Source organism: Ammospiza nelsoni, chromosome 4, assembly GCF_027579445.1.
Source record: "Ammospiza nelsoni isolate bAmmNel1 chromosome 4, bAmmNel1.pri, whole genome shotgun sequence".
Taxonomy (NCBI): Eukaryota; Metazoa; Chordata; class Aves; order Passeriformes; family Passerellidae; genus Ammospiza; species Ammospiza nelsoni.
Window position 1 is genome coordinate 60,915,157 of NC_080636.1, and position 14,496 is coordinate 60,929,652.

The 14,496-nt window shown below is 39.5% G+C and overlaps 1 protein-coding gene across 3 annotated transcripts in view; it reads left to right on the forward strand.

Moving 5' to 3' along the window:
* Nucleotides 1-14,496, forward strand: part of BMPR1B (bone morphogenetic protein receptor type 1B) — a 241,410-nt gene that overhangs the window by 136,202 nt on the left and 90,712 nt on the right. For 2 of the 3 annotated variants that reach the window (XM_059470647.1, XM_059470648.1), the window contains one exon: nucleotides 5,635-5,787. The exons of the other annotated variant lie outside the window; for it this stretch is intronic. The gene's annotated coding sequence lies outside the window, so the exon portion shown is untranslated. The remainder of the gene's footprint in view (nucleotides 1-5,634; nucleotides 5,788-14,496) is intronic. 3 annotated transcript variants of the gene reach the window in all.

Here is a 14,496-nt window from a genome sequence, read left to right on the forward strand (position 1 = left end):
TAAAATCAGTCACAGGTTTTGCTGGACAGTTTTATAAAATGCAAATCTTCAAAGTCGCTGATGTGGGCTCTTAATTCCCTATCACTGAACCTTCTGCTGTCAGCAGGGCTGACAAAGTCTCTCTACATTCTTTCAACGTATTAACCTTACATACCCAGTGCCAGAAGTGCTTCTGGCCTCTTTTACCTAGGCTAGTTATTACCATTTTGTGCCATATTGCAGATATTCTTTCTCTTAATGAAAAACCTCTTACATGAGTTTATTTACAAGTGTTTATTTTTCATGCTGGAGAGCTTTGTTTGTGAGTTAGATGAGTTTTGTACATGATTTTTTATTTTTTTTTTAATAGGATATTTGTCTTCTGTCTTGGAATAAACAGAGAGATGGCTAAGTAAATGAAGGTATTTCAGTGGCCCAAACTATGTTACTAAATCTTAAATGTATATGCTTTACCAACTTTCATACTGTCTACCAGCTTTTCTGCTGAATAACAGCCTTCCTCCTATTCTGCTTATTATCCTTAATTGTCCTAAGCTGACAGTTCTGTCCTGTGACTTTGGAATCTTTGTGGCTGTTTGTTTCTTGAAAGTAAATTCCATCTTCCACTTCTGTTATGCTCAGGTCTCATCCTAATCAAGAGTTAAAATTCTCTGCACATGCTGCTCTAGACTGATATATTCCTTAATATGGTAGAGTTTCAGTATCTACATTATCAGTTTGTATTAGCTACAATTAAAGCTGTGAATTATACACTTCTCCCTCATCACTTGTTTCTCAGTGGTAAGTCACCAAGTTTGCATTGATATAATTAACACTTTACAGCCATTCTTTCTTTTGGCATAATCATCTCCAGGCTCCAATTTGTGCCGTACATGGCCATCTATGTGGGTTTTTGTACCCATTCCAACCACCTGGGTCCCATTACTCCCATTTGGTTCCCATTGCACTGACTTCCTGTCTGTATTATGGAATTTATTTTAGTTTTTGAACATTTAACATAAACGATCTTGTATGGTCTGTATGTGAAAAAAGAAATAAAATTACCACTCCATGGTCTAAAAGTATAATTTAATTTCTGCATATTCTTACTTACTTGTTGTAATATCAGTCTATAGGAAGACAGTATCAAAGTGTAAGAATGCCTCTTGACAGAGTTTCTCCACAGAGCAAAGAATGTTTTTAAAATACCAGCTTTTAAAATCCCCATAACTGTTTTTACAGAGTCATAGAAAAATGCTGAAAGAGATCTCCCAGGGTCATCTGGCTGTATCCCAAGGCAGGATCCTCACATACTTAAGCCACTCTAGAGGGACAGTTTTCTGGCCTTTTGTTAAGTGGATATTATGTCAACTTTACTGATGTCTCTAGACCACATGGTATGCCACAAGAATTTTTTGTTTTGTAGTGATACCTGATGCTGAGGCTGAATTAGCTATTCTCTTTCTCACTGGGGCTTTATGAGATGCTTTTTTCATTTCCTTAACCTTTTATTTTAATTTTCAAAGCATTTATATATGTTTATATATGTCTGGATATGGATATAAAAGATATTAGAGGATATTTCATAGCTTAAGTGCATCATAGTGCCCTTCAGAGATTCATAGCAGGTAGACCATTAAAGGCACAGCTTTTTACTTGTAAGCAAGGATGGTGCTATGCAAAAAAATATAAAGTGCCTTAGCCCTTTCTACATGAATTCATAAAGACAGAGGAGGATTTGGACAAGGGAGTAAACGTGTTTTCATTTCTAATGAATTAGAACTTTTTATTGTGTTTTAGTCCTGCAGGTGAACAAAATCTACCTCCTGTGGCAAAGCAGGAGGCAAATGTCATCAGTGGCCAAGCTCCTCATGTCTCCTTTCCTTTACCCCCTAGGCTAATGCCTTCTGCCCCAGCCTCACTGGTATTTTCTTTGCCTGATGCCAGAACCTACACATCATATGCATTAAATAATCTGGGCGTAGGCCATCCAGTCCAAATTGGGGATTTTGTACTGCAGTCGTGGATGTCTTTTCCAGGTTCTTTGTCATTGACACGGGAAAATCCGCTCAGGAATGGGCAGTTACAGCACCCCAGTAGGAAATAGGGCCAAACCCCTGCTCCATGCCAGGTGCCCTGCCATTCCAAACTGCAATACCAAATGGCTCTGTACCTATCTCAGAAGATCATGGAGGGGATACACAGTGACTAACTCCAGTACTTTTGCTGGGTAAGAAAGCAGCTGAGAGCTGGAAAGGAGTTCATTTCCACAGTCACGGTGTCTAGAGGCAGGTCCTTAAGCTGTTGCCATGTATTTCTTTCTATTATGTGCCTGTTGGGGTCAAGAAAGCAGAGAAAAAATATGGGTCTGTCCTTCCTTAAACTGAAAAGGCTTATATGTAGAAAGCTATGCCATAAATTCTAGATTTCTGTGAATTTTTAACTTGGTTGGAAGGTGAAAAGACAAAGGCGCAGCTGAAAATGCTAGCTGATTAGTCTTGTGTATAAAATCCATTTAGGGGGCAATAGCAAACTTCTGTATAAAAATTAATTAGAACATAGCACAGTCAGTTGAGATCAAAGAGCATACATTTATTGTGAAATATATGGTTGCTGGAGACAATTCATTTTTAATTTATTAGATTCCATAAATTGTTTTCTGATAGGTTAGGAACAGAGATCTATCAAGCTTATTCACATAATGCGGGCTCTGGCAACTGGCTAAGTGAATTATTGTCTTGAAGTATATGCTTACCCTTTAATGGCAGTAGACACAGCAATGAAACTACATGGAAGTAGTGCTAGTGTGTTTTTAGGATTACAAAAGCCCTTCTAGCATAGCAGAACAAATTGATACTAGGAAAATAAAACTCCACACTTTTCCTGTAAGGGTGACCGAGACAGTAAGCGTTGCTTTCATCTTACTGGTGTGATGTGTGGTGTTTTTTTCTGAGATGCATATTTGAAAAGGTGGAACCTGAGGTGGCTACATCCAAGGTGCTTTCAGGTTCTTGAATTTGTGGTGGAATTCCTCTGTGCCGCTGTCTTCTACATTGTCCTTCATTTTTTGCCAAGGACAGAACCACTCTCTCCCATTCAGGGCACACCCATCTTTTCACCCACCTGGTTTAACTTTGCCTTCAGATTGCTCACATGGGTAGAGTTTGGCCTCAGCCTGCTGCTCCAGCAGCTGCCCCTGGTAAGAGAGATCCATAAGGCCTTGGTTATCTCTTGCTTTGTAGTGTTGTTTTGTAAACTACTGGGAAAATGTGCAAAATTCAGGCTTTTTGCTCTCCTTTTTCCTCATTTATTTCTGCTTTCATCCTCAATATGATACGTGCTGTGCTGAAATCAAGGATGTTGTAAAGCTTACAAACTTACACTGTATATAGAATTAAAACTTCAGTGTCTGGCTGATCAGCTTATAGGCACAGAGACAATAGGACTATGGGAATGAGAAAAGGAAGGTGAGCAGTATTCTCATGTTTGCAAACCCTTGACTTTACTGCACATTTTGCCTGCTGTTCTTTCAGTGTAACTGACCTGTGCTTATTTTAACTCAATGCAGGTTTGGATTCTTAAAAAAGAATTATTCTCTGCGGCTGTGGAAACTTAACCTTATTTTTATATATTACATAAAAAAAACAACCTTTATGGGGTTTTTTCCCGTTTTTTTGCATTATGTTGTAATTAATTTTCAAGTACAACTCTTTATGAATTTCAGAGGTGGTGTGATAAAGTAGAACAAGATATTTTAGATTCAGAAGAATCCTAAAGCATCTGCCCTGTAAAGAGACCTGATGGCAGGAGGGTAGAGAGTGCTTATATATTCTCAGAACTGCATTTGAGTATCCAGTACCGGACATATGCCAAACTCTTCAGGAAAGCAACAGGATATGTTTGTTTTACTATTGTTTTGGTATCTTGGGTCTTTTTTGTGTTGTTAAAATATCTGCTGGCAATTTAAATATAATATGCTTGCTCCCCTCTCTTTAATTTACAGAAGGAGTGAGATTCTCAAAAAGAAATTGTTTTTTGAGTATGTCTAGGTGTGCACCTCTAAATCCTGTGGAAGGCTGAACAGCATCAGACTATTATTTTCTGAAAAAAATAAGCTATTGCAAATCAGCAGGCATGAAGCCAAGTTTTAATAGAATAATTTATTATAATTTGATGTAGATGGTGGATAGAATGGATAGATTGTAATTGAAGCTAAGTGAATAATTCCAGTAAATAATTTATTCAATGAATTTATCTTGTTTTCTTGCTCAGAGATTGTTTTTACTCCCCCCTCTCCCTTCCCTCCTTACATTTTATAGCCCCTGGAGTTTTTTTGGTCTAACCAGAGTGGTGAGGGCTCTCTTTGTTCCATTATGTGCTGGGCTGTGCTGGCCACTGTGGCAGTGCTGCCATTTCACACCTCTGCATCCCCAGGTGTGCACAGCTGCAACCCCATCCTTGGGGAAGTCTTGGTAGGGCTCTGGGTGGGACGTGCCCATCACGGCAACAAGGCTTCCAGAGATGGGGGCAGTCCTTCAGGGCAGGAATCAGTTATGAGGTGGGCTTTGAGCTTCACAGATGGGTAGAACCTCCTCAGCAAAGACCTACTCAAGACAGATAACAAGGGGCATTCTAGAGCATGACAATCCAGTTTCACTGGGCTGTCGACATCTTCAGGTTTTGTGTGTGTGTGTGCATACAGTGTGGGGGAGGTTTGGGTTTGGTTTTCCAGGGCTTCCAGAAGAGAGTAGAAATGTTTGTGCCGTAAAAATTCCTTCCAAGAAAATGTCTCCAGTCCAAGGAATTTGTTTATTGAGCAGGAGCTGTGCTCCCAAAGCCTTGTGTGGTTTTGTTTCTATTACTGCCTGTGCTGGCATCCTGCTGGTTGGCCAACATGCTGTGTCCTCATCCTGCCTTGTTCTGCTCGTTCTTCTAGGTTTTTTCCCTAGCTTTTAAAACAGTGTTTCTGGGGTTTTGAGCTTTTAATCAAGCTTTGCGTCTCCTCATCACCCCATCACTTCTTTGTTAGGAGTTTGGACAAAGATTCTTAGAAACATTCAATAGAATTATTTTTTTCTTGGTTCCCTCAAGGATCCAAGCTAAGTCTTCTAACTTTCATTTAACCTTATATGCAGATTTTTGTAACATTTCATCTCCTTGCTTCGAGTAGTAAAAGAGTTTCATGTCACAAGGACTAATGTTCCTAACTGATATTTGAAGTAGCACTGACTAAAACAAATAGAGTTATGGACATCTCACAACTATTCTTATTCCAGACAGGTTGAAAACTTAGGTAGGCATCACTTCATCAGAACTGTGATTATCACAGATTGTTTAGTGCTCAAGTAAATGAAGCGCAGACCGAGACAAAATTCCGCAAGGAGCGTGAACTTGTGATGTTTGATTTTGGAGCTCTGAGCCACCAGCCTGGGATATAGAAATTAAATCTTTAATGTAGCAGAACCTATGTATAGTGGTGAACATGGGTTTACCAAGTTCATCCTCACAGTTACTAGGTCTGAAGATTTTAATATTATCATTCTTTCTATAGGTTATCTCTTTGCCCATCTTGTTTATGTTTATTGTGTTTTAACACAAAAAAACCCTATACCACAGAATCTACTCTTCCATGACCTGTCTCACTTTCTCTCATAGCTCTTAAGGCACCACCAATACCTGTGGAAAAGGGATTTAATCCTATACTGCATCCTCAGCGCGGGTTTGGAGTGATTTCACACAAGATCGTTCACCACCTCTGTGCTGCTGTGGGTTGGACAACTTGTCATTGAGCAAAACATCAAGTAGCAGGTTTGATTTCTTTGATTTCTTGGAGGGTTGCATTTTTATTTTGAAAAAAGTAGAATTGTTTGGTTTTGTATAAATACTCCATATATTCTTCAAAGTGACACTATTCCTCTTAACCAATTTCAAAACATTTGACATTAATATTAATTTTTAAAGCAAATTATTTTAATGATAGAATGTATGAACAATAGTTTAATCTGTTCAGCAGTCTGGTGTATTTTTTAATAGATTTCTATATTAATATTGGAGCAGAGACAGTAATTTTTGGTGCTTTTACAGCTGTGAAAACATGCCTATTGCAAAAAGAGACTAAACTGTACCAAAGGGCGCACTATGCCAGCAATATTTAATACTTCATTGTAGGTCTGCTGTTTTAAACATCTGTCCCTCATTTAGTGTATTTTTAATGCAGAATTTTTAGTGTGGGCAAAAATGTAGCTTTTTATAGTAAAATACTTTCTCTGCTACTGAGAAAAAAGCAACTTAGGATTCTATGGCAGAAAGTATTTTTAATGATTTATAGGATTTGGGTCACTGGCCTTCAACTTCCATAAAACAGTAAGTCATTTTTATTGAAACGAACACATTTCTAAGAACATGAATGTGGTTGATAAAGGAAGTTTCGGTGAAATAAATATGGAAAAGGAAAATTACCCTGTAGCACCCTGTACTCTGCTGCACGTTGTGCGTAAAAAGGAAATAATTCAGGTACTCAGGCTGAGGCAGATGAGTCCAACTGACTCCTGCAGGAAAAAGGAATAAATAGGAAATGAGCTGTGTGTGAAAGGTACTGAGGTTATGGCCACCTGATGTGATTGCCAGTGTTCTGCAGGCATCGTAGAATGTTCAGGTTAGAAGGGACCTTGGGAAGTCATCTGATCCTAATCCTCTTCAAATGATGTGAGATGAGAGTGTTGGAAAGATGTGCTGGGATTTTGCTATGAGTGAACAGTCCTCAGCTTGAGAAAGGATTTGCCACTGCTGAGGCTGCGCAAATCCTGTGTCTGGTTTTGGGCCCCTCATGACAAGAAGGACATTGAGGGGCTGGAGCGAGTCCAGAGAAGGGCAGCAGAGCTGGGGAAGGGTCTGGGGCACAAGTCTGATGTGGAGCAGATGAGGGAGCTGGGGGTGTTTGGCTTGGAGAAGAGGAGGGTTGGGGAGACCTTCTTGCTGTCTACAACTACCTGAAAGGAGGCTGTAGCCAGGTGTGGGTCAGGCTCTTCTCCCAGCTAACAAGTGACAGGACAAGAGGACATGGCTTCCAGCTCTGCCAGGAGAGGTATAGACATGAAGAAAAATGTCTTCAGTGATCAGGCACTAGAACAGGCTTGACTGGGTGGTCAAGAACTGGAACAGGCTGCCCAGGGAAGTGGTGGAATATACATCCTGAAAGTGTTCAACAATGCGTAGATGTGTTGTTTAGTGACATAGTTCAGTGGTGGCGTTGGCAGTGCTGGGTTAATGGCTGGACTCAATGAACTTGGAAGTCTTTTCCCAATGATCTTAGAAGTCTTTTCCAAACTTAATGACTGGCTACAGAAGAGAGCAGCATTTGTGCACTGCAATTCTTCCACACTAGTGTAATTTCCACTATCATTTTCTGGAAGAAGACTTGAGTGAATCTTCACAGTTTTTTTATGCATGTAAAATTAAGAATATCCTTGTCCTCACAGAATATCCTTGTACATTGAACAAGTCCACACAAAAGCAGAAGCAAACACAGTGGCTATCATGTACTAAATTAAAATACCAAATACATGGCAAGTGCCCATGCTCATCCCATTAAAATATTTATCAGAAGTATATCTCAGATTAATTCCTGCCTTTCACAGGTATGAGACCTCCCCAACTTATTTTTGAAAAGGACTTACATTTTCATCTCTAACAGCACAAAAAATGTTTATGGTTTGTTTGTTTATTTGTTTTTCCTGCAGTAATGATGTTTGGACACCAATCAGCTTGTTTAGATGACATTTTCCTAGATCAGCCTGTTGGAATTAGGGGATGTTTTATCCTGCAAGATGGGAAAACAAACATTAGATTTGCTATTTTGATTTGTAAAAGGAACAGTTCAGGAAGGGAATTCTGCATTAGGAATCAAGAATTTAATGGTGAGACTCAATGCCACCCTAGTTACTAGGAAAAGTGTTATGGGTCTTGTGTGGGTGCTGAGATCCCACATGCGGGAAGAGAATTTTAAATTATATCCACAGATAAATTTAATATAGCTTCCATTTTTTCCTATCTTATATCTTAGTATAATTAATTTATGAAGATTTACACTGTCTTTGTTATGTGAAGGGATTGTTTAGCTCATATTAACGTTGTCTCAGCTATACCTCCCTGCAGGGGGACACAGTATGGGTAAATGAAGGTAATGTAGAATGTAATCTTATCCCCCAATGAGTTGCAGCTGGGCTCTATTACTAAAGATTAGGAGCAAGCCGGACGATAACAGGCAATAACTGTAGCAAATGAGAACTATTGGCACAAAAGAGTGGATTGGTGGGAACTGGAGTTGGAGGAGTCAGATGATGACTGTGAGGACCAAGAAGAGTCAGTGCTTAGAGGAGCCTGCAAGAAACATCGAAGAGGTATGAATCTCTGAGGATATGAAATCCTTGCACTATAATGATAACAGAGCTTTTGATATATAAGGCAACACTGCCCTTTACCCACTGTGTACACATATATTACTACCTGAAAAATGACTAAGAAACAGGCTAAACTTGGAACTTCCAGAAAACAGAAAAATGCTCTTTCTAATCAGGAAATACCTCTTGGTGTGTGGTCTGGTTGCATGGCAGGATTTTTTCAACTAAATATAACAAGACAGGAAAAAAAAAAGTGTGATTTTATACACAGATAGTAAATATGTCAAATTCTTTTTTCTTTTTTTTTTTTAAAAGAAAATATATCTTCCATTTGTACAGGTACCTAAGATCAATGTGAACTATGGAAATTTAACATCTTTTATGTTTTGGGTTTGTCTTTTAAGCAGATCTGTTCTTACAGTTTTCAGTGATGTGGTATGTGGATTAGAATTGTGTCTTTTTTTTGTGATGTTTCTGACTTCAGAACATGCAAGTTGAAAAATAAAAAACACTCAACAGTACACCTGATGCAGCTCCTAATGGCACTAGAAAAGGAAGCCAGGACATGACCATCCTAATTTTCCATAAAAGAAAGAAGTCCACAGGTGCAATGTATTTTAGGAGACCCATTGTCAGCTAGGTCACCAATCATAGGAAATGATTAAAAATGAAATATTGTTAACATAATTTGTGAAGAACAGAGATTTACTAGGAACATAAACAATCTATTAATTTGTAATAGAACAAGCACATTTTCTTGGCTGTAGAAGCAGCAAGCATAGTCAGGCGATAACGCTTAAAAATTTGTCAAAGGCAAAATGCCCCCTATTTTCTTTTTAATTTTTGATTTATGTACACTTACTATGATCCAATTAAAAAAAAATATTTAGGGAAAAGTATACATGTGGGTTTCTGAGGACGGCCATTATGGGCAATTTCTTCTTATAGGAATTCTTCAGGAACAAATCCTGAGTCTGGAATCATCAGGATGTCGTCAAGAGCAAAATCCCAGTTCATAGAGGCATGGGCAGGCTTGGGGGACTGCTGAGGTAGGAACTGTGACAGTTCCCGTTATTGGCAATCTGGTCCCCTCTGCCAGGCCTCTGTCCTTGTAGGAATGCCAGGATTAGGCCTGCAGCTGTACAGGCTTAGTCACTAATTAAGAGAACCTGATTTTACTGGAGTTACAGCCAGGGTTAAAGCTCTGAGTGAAGCCATTTGAGACATTCAGAGGTACTGACTCAATTCTGGATGCCATTAGGCTCACCAAACTTGTCAATGGCAAGACTTGAATGCCCTTTCTCAAGGATATTTAAAATAAATAAAACCTCTCTTGTGGTTATCTTCTTGTGTAAAACTGAAAAACAAAAAATATTTTCCCAGCCCTTGCTACTGTAAGCATGGATAATTGTGGCTCATAACTTTTTAAAACATTTTAGGAACAAAATAACCCTGAAGTATCTAAGTACTAAAGGCTTCATTTGTACCAGGCTCAGCAATCCATTTTTATTTGACTGTATCGTGAGATAACGTCTGTAAGGCAGCTCCGATGCAATAAAAAGTGCTGATTTCATAGGAGATTGCAAATGACAAGCTCTGTGTCAAATTTAGTTGCTCTTAGGAGATAAAAATGGAAGCACAGAAAACTAAGAGCCCAGTATAATTGAACAGCTTTCTGAACTGTTGCATTTTATATATATAATGTTAGTTTTCTGAGATGAGGGCCAGAATAAATGTTTGGAGTTCACTCTCAGTTCTGTGGTGCAGCAGAGATTGACATGTGTTCAGGGTTGCATCATGGACACTGGAAAAACCCTGCTCACCACTGGGAGGAATGCGCTCGGCACAGAGCCAAACGCACAGCGTGGAGGCATTCACCTAATTAGTGTTTTAACAGCTGCTTAAGGTTTGTTTCAATGGGAAGAAAATTATTCAGCACAATTTTGTGTAATTAGTAGAGCATAAAACACGTGGTGTGTCTAATTAAATGTTTAAAACTATTGACATTACGTAGCTACTGTTGAGGTAAATGAAGTGGAAAATCGTTATGATTTTTTCGGTTGGTAAATTACTCCACAATATGCTCAAAGGCCCATTTGATAAGATGAACTCAATCCTAATGCAGAATGATGAGCACCAGGGCCTTTTCACACCCCACAGGTATGTGGAGGTCTCACCAATTTAACTGGAGGAGCTGGCTGGTGTTTCAGGGCTTTCAAGTCCTGCCAGCATGTGCTCCACTCTTCAGAGCACACTGTGTTAAATGCAAGTATGTCCCGCTGCTCTGGTTCACAGCTCCTTTATCCAAAGGGTGACAAACTGTGCATTGTAGAGCTGAAGTCCTCCCTTTCTGATCCCAAAACAATAAAGCCATTGAGTAACGATCCAGCAAGCACTTTAGAAAAGAAGAGGAGCTTGGCATTGCAAGCAAATTTGCTTATTAAACTTGTTGTATTTCACAGTTTGCATTGTTGACGTATTTGGACTTTGTTTTGCAGTCCTCAAGACAGATATGGTAGTGCAATTATATATCATGCAACATCAGTAGTGTGATGAATTTAAATCCAGTTGCACTACAGGTGCTTGTAGCACTCCCTTCTCATATTTATTTACAGGAGTATTGAACAATGTTGACAGTAAAACCCAAACTTCCGAGGTTCATTTTTTCCCCATTTGTGTCAATACAGTTTTTGCCTAACTGATATTTAATGACATGGTTTGTCATGTAAACCACCTTTTTTTTTCTGTTTCAAATACAATAGAGAAGAAATAGCACAAAGACACAAGTGGGGTTTAATTGCAGATGTGACACTCAAATCCAGCAAAGACAACAGAAAACCACAAAATTTACACTGGGATATATATATTTACACTGGGATATATAACTGGGGATTCATCCACCCTTTTTGTATTGAGTTGCTTAGCTCTACAAGCTAAATTTATCAGTCTGTATAATACTTACAATAGCTGTCAATGTAACTTTAAAATGAGCATGTGCATAGTGGAAAGGCAAACATTCCCTAAAAGAAATTCTATTTTGCAGAAAAAAAAAAAATTAAAAATGAAGCAGTTACCTCTTCTTGCTTCCATAGCTTTGCATCTCATTGTTCATTTGTTTTTATGGCCTCCAGGACACCACAAAGTAAGGTTAAGCTGTGATTACAAGATTGCATAAGACATGATAGCACTGCCTGCCCCGAAAGGCAGCAAATCACTCTTCTGAGGAGGGGAAGTTGAAGTGTCATTCCTCAGTGTGTTTCCTTCAACAACTGGAAAAAATCCTGAGGCCCTGCACACATGGGGTACTTACTGATTCCTCTTTATGACACAGCTTCAAGTCCATAGACTGAGGGCAGGTATAGTTTTGAACCTTCTAGAAGGAGGAGGAAGTTCTTCTAAAAGTGATATGGGGTTTATACAGGGAAGGGCAAATGGCAGTAACTCTTCCCTCTCCAGGGCCACCACCAGCCAGCTGTGCAAGCGCTGAGGCAGACTGGACACAGCAGTGCCCTTGGTAATGGCTCACACTGCATAGATCCAAAGCCTAAAGTTTCATTTCTGGGATACTCTGGTAGACTCTGGATTCCCCATGAAAATAGATTGCAATTAGCTCCTGCTGCTGAGCCTTCCTACTTGCATTCCTTTACTTCTGGAGGTATCCTACCCAAGAGCTTGAAAGAGAAGATTCTTATATGAGGAGGGAGAGAAGGAGTCAAGCTCCTATGAGCAATACCTACTTCCTAAAAAATTAAAACTTCTATCTGTTATCTATCAGTAACTGGAATTCTCATTGTTCTGAACTTGTTGTCTTAAAACCTCTCTGGTATGGCATGAGAAGTGATCTACATTTTCCTGACATACCTCAAAACACAGTAAGAAGTCTGTCTTTTGTTTTGAGGAATCTTTTCAATCTTAATGACTTCTCCTGCTATGTAAATTTAGCGACATAAATTTTAAAAGTGCCCTGGGAACTTCATGAAGAGCAGGAGTGGTCATACTTCACAAAACCATGGGAAAGAGGGATCTGGAGAAGCCTGTTGTGTTTTTTCAGTGTGGGGCTTTTGGAGGGCTGTAGCAGCATCAGGGCTGTATGCGGCTGTGGGACTTCAGCTGTGAGCTGAAAGAGTTAATTTTCAAGTTCATCATGAGCTGTGTTTACTGATCCTTTCTTATTCCTTTGTGATAATTGGCACCTCAGATTCTCTGCTAATTAATTGGGCTGCAAGGGGCAGGTGGCGCCATTCTATTTTGATAATCCCTGTCAGCAATGTCTGTATAATCTCTTTGTTTAATTAAAACGAATTTGTAATAGGGGTGCATGAACTTGTAACAGTTTGGGGTTTTTTTCTCTTCTCTTCCTTTCTCTCTCTCTCCCTCCCTCTTTCTCCCCCTCTCTGCCTCCCTTCCTCCCGCCTGTGCTTTGCTTCACTTCAGTGGGCGTTCACTGCTGGGGGCAGTTCTGCACTTGTGGAACCACCACGGTCCGTGTGCTATTGTCACTCTGAGGCTCTTTGGAAATGTCTTACCTCATTAACACTCCCGGAGACAGAAGCCATTTATCTTGAAATGTGGGGGTTTTTTCCCTCTAAAACAAAGAACATATCTGTAAAGACATTTCAAAACTTTTTTCCTACTTAAGTTAAAAACAGTTCAGAAGGTGCATTGAGGATTACAGTAATTTTAGTTAAAACCAAAATATTTAACCATTGAAACACATTACTGTAATGCTTTATCAATTCATTAATTGTTTATCTCCACGGCCCTGACAAAAATTTCAAGCAAGCAAACAAAATCCAGTGCCAAAAGCATTGTTTATCTTAAGTCAGTTCAGGCGATATGAGCAAGGGTCAACTTTTTAACACTCTCTGCGGACAGATTTCAGAATGAAGAGCTGGCAGTTTAAATTTCTGTTACAACACAGGCAGTTTCAATGTATGTTTTATTATGATTATTTGAAATTTTTCATGCCAATTGCAAATGCAGAAGTGGATTGCAAGCCTTGTCCTTGAGGAGTCTGCATGGCTTTGAGGGTCCCCTCCTTCTCCCAGTGCCTCCCTGGTGTTTTGTCTAGCTTCTCTTCACATTCCGGAGCATGGGACACAAAGTCACAGGAGCCGGAACAAAAAACAGGATTTGTTTTACAAACATTTTAAAGGGATGCAAAGGTGAAGGAGAGATGATGAAGGCTTCTCTTGTGCCCTGGAGGACATTTCACATCAAGTGCTCATCTTGTCCAGTGGCCTGACAGCTCACTTCTGCTGGTTGCTGTTCAAGGGGAAAATTATATACTTCCCTTTCTTTTTTTTTTTTTTCTTTTTACTCTCTCTAGGCAAGCTAGAGCCTAGCAGAAATCAGAATCCCAATTTTGGCCAAAATTTAACTATTGATAGGTTGCTGAAGGAGTCTGTCAGACTTTTGTAGTAATATGAATGCACACAATTCCCTAGAATCTAAAAGGGAAAAAAAATGTTTTATAGTAGTTTAATTATATTATTATTCCTTCTGTGTTCAGATGAGGTTATTCAGGAACTGATAGTGGCACTCGTGGCTCCTTTATGTTTATTTGAAAAGGGTGGCACAAAAGATCGCTTCTTCAGTGGCTTCTGTCTCAGCAATTCCACAGATCCCCAGGACTCTCCTGTTGCATGTATTTTTTCCCTGCTATATTGGTGTGATTACTTGCATTTTGTGCTGAAGCTACGCATCCAGCTCATTTTCCTGTGGTATGTTTGCTAGTGCCATAGATAGGTGTGAGTATCCCTGTTGTACATCCAGAGAACTTGGAAACTGTGAGATGCCAGCAATGCAAGATGTGTTTCATCCTTTCCTACCCATTCCAAGTGTCCCTGAAGTCCTTCCTTCGTTCCTGCTGTTGGTTCAGTGTGAATAGTTGATGTCGTACAACACTCAAGTCATCTGTTTGGGATCCTCACACCCAAGAAGTCAGCTCACGTGCAGGAGGTGAGGTCGTGAAATTACAGTGAAGAAAGTGTTAGAAAGTTCCATTTGAAAGATTTTTTTTTAAATATATGCCAGTGAACTAGCATTTTCAGTGGGATACTGAAGGATAAGATGGCAAACTTGTCAGCATTCCCCTGCAGTGCTCTGAATGGATGCC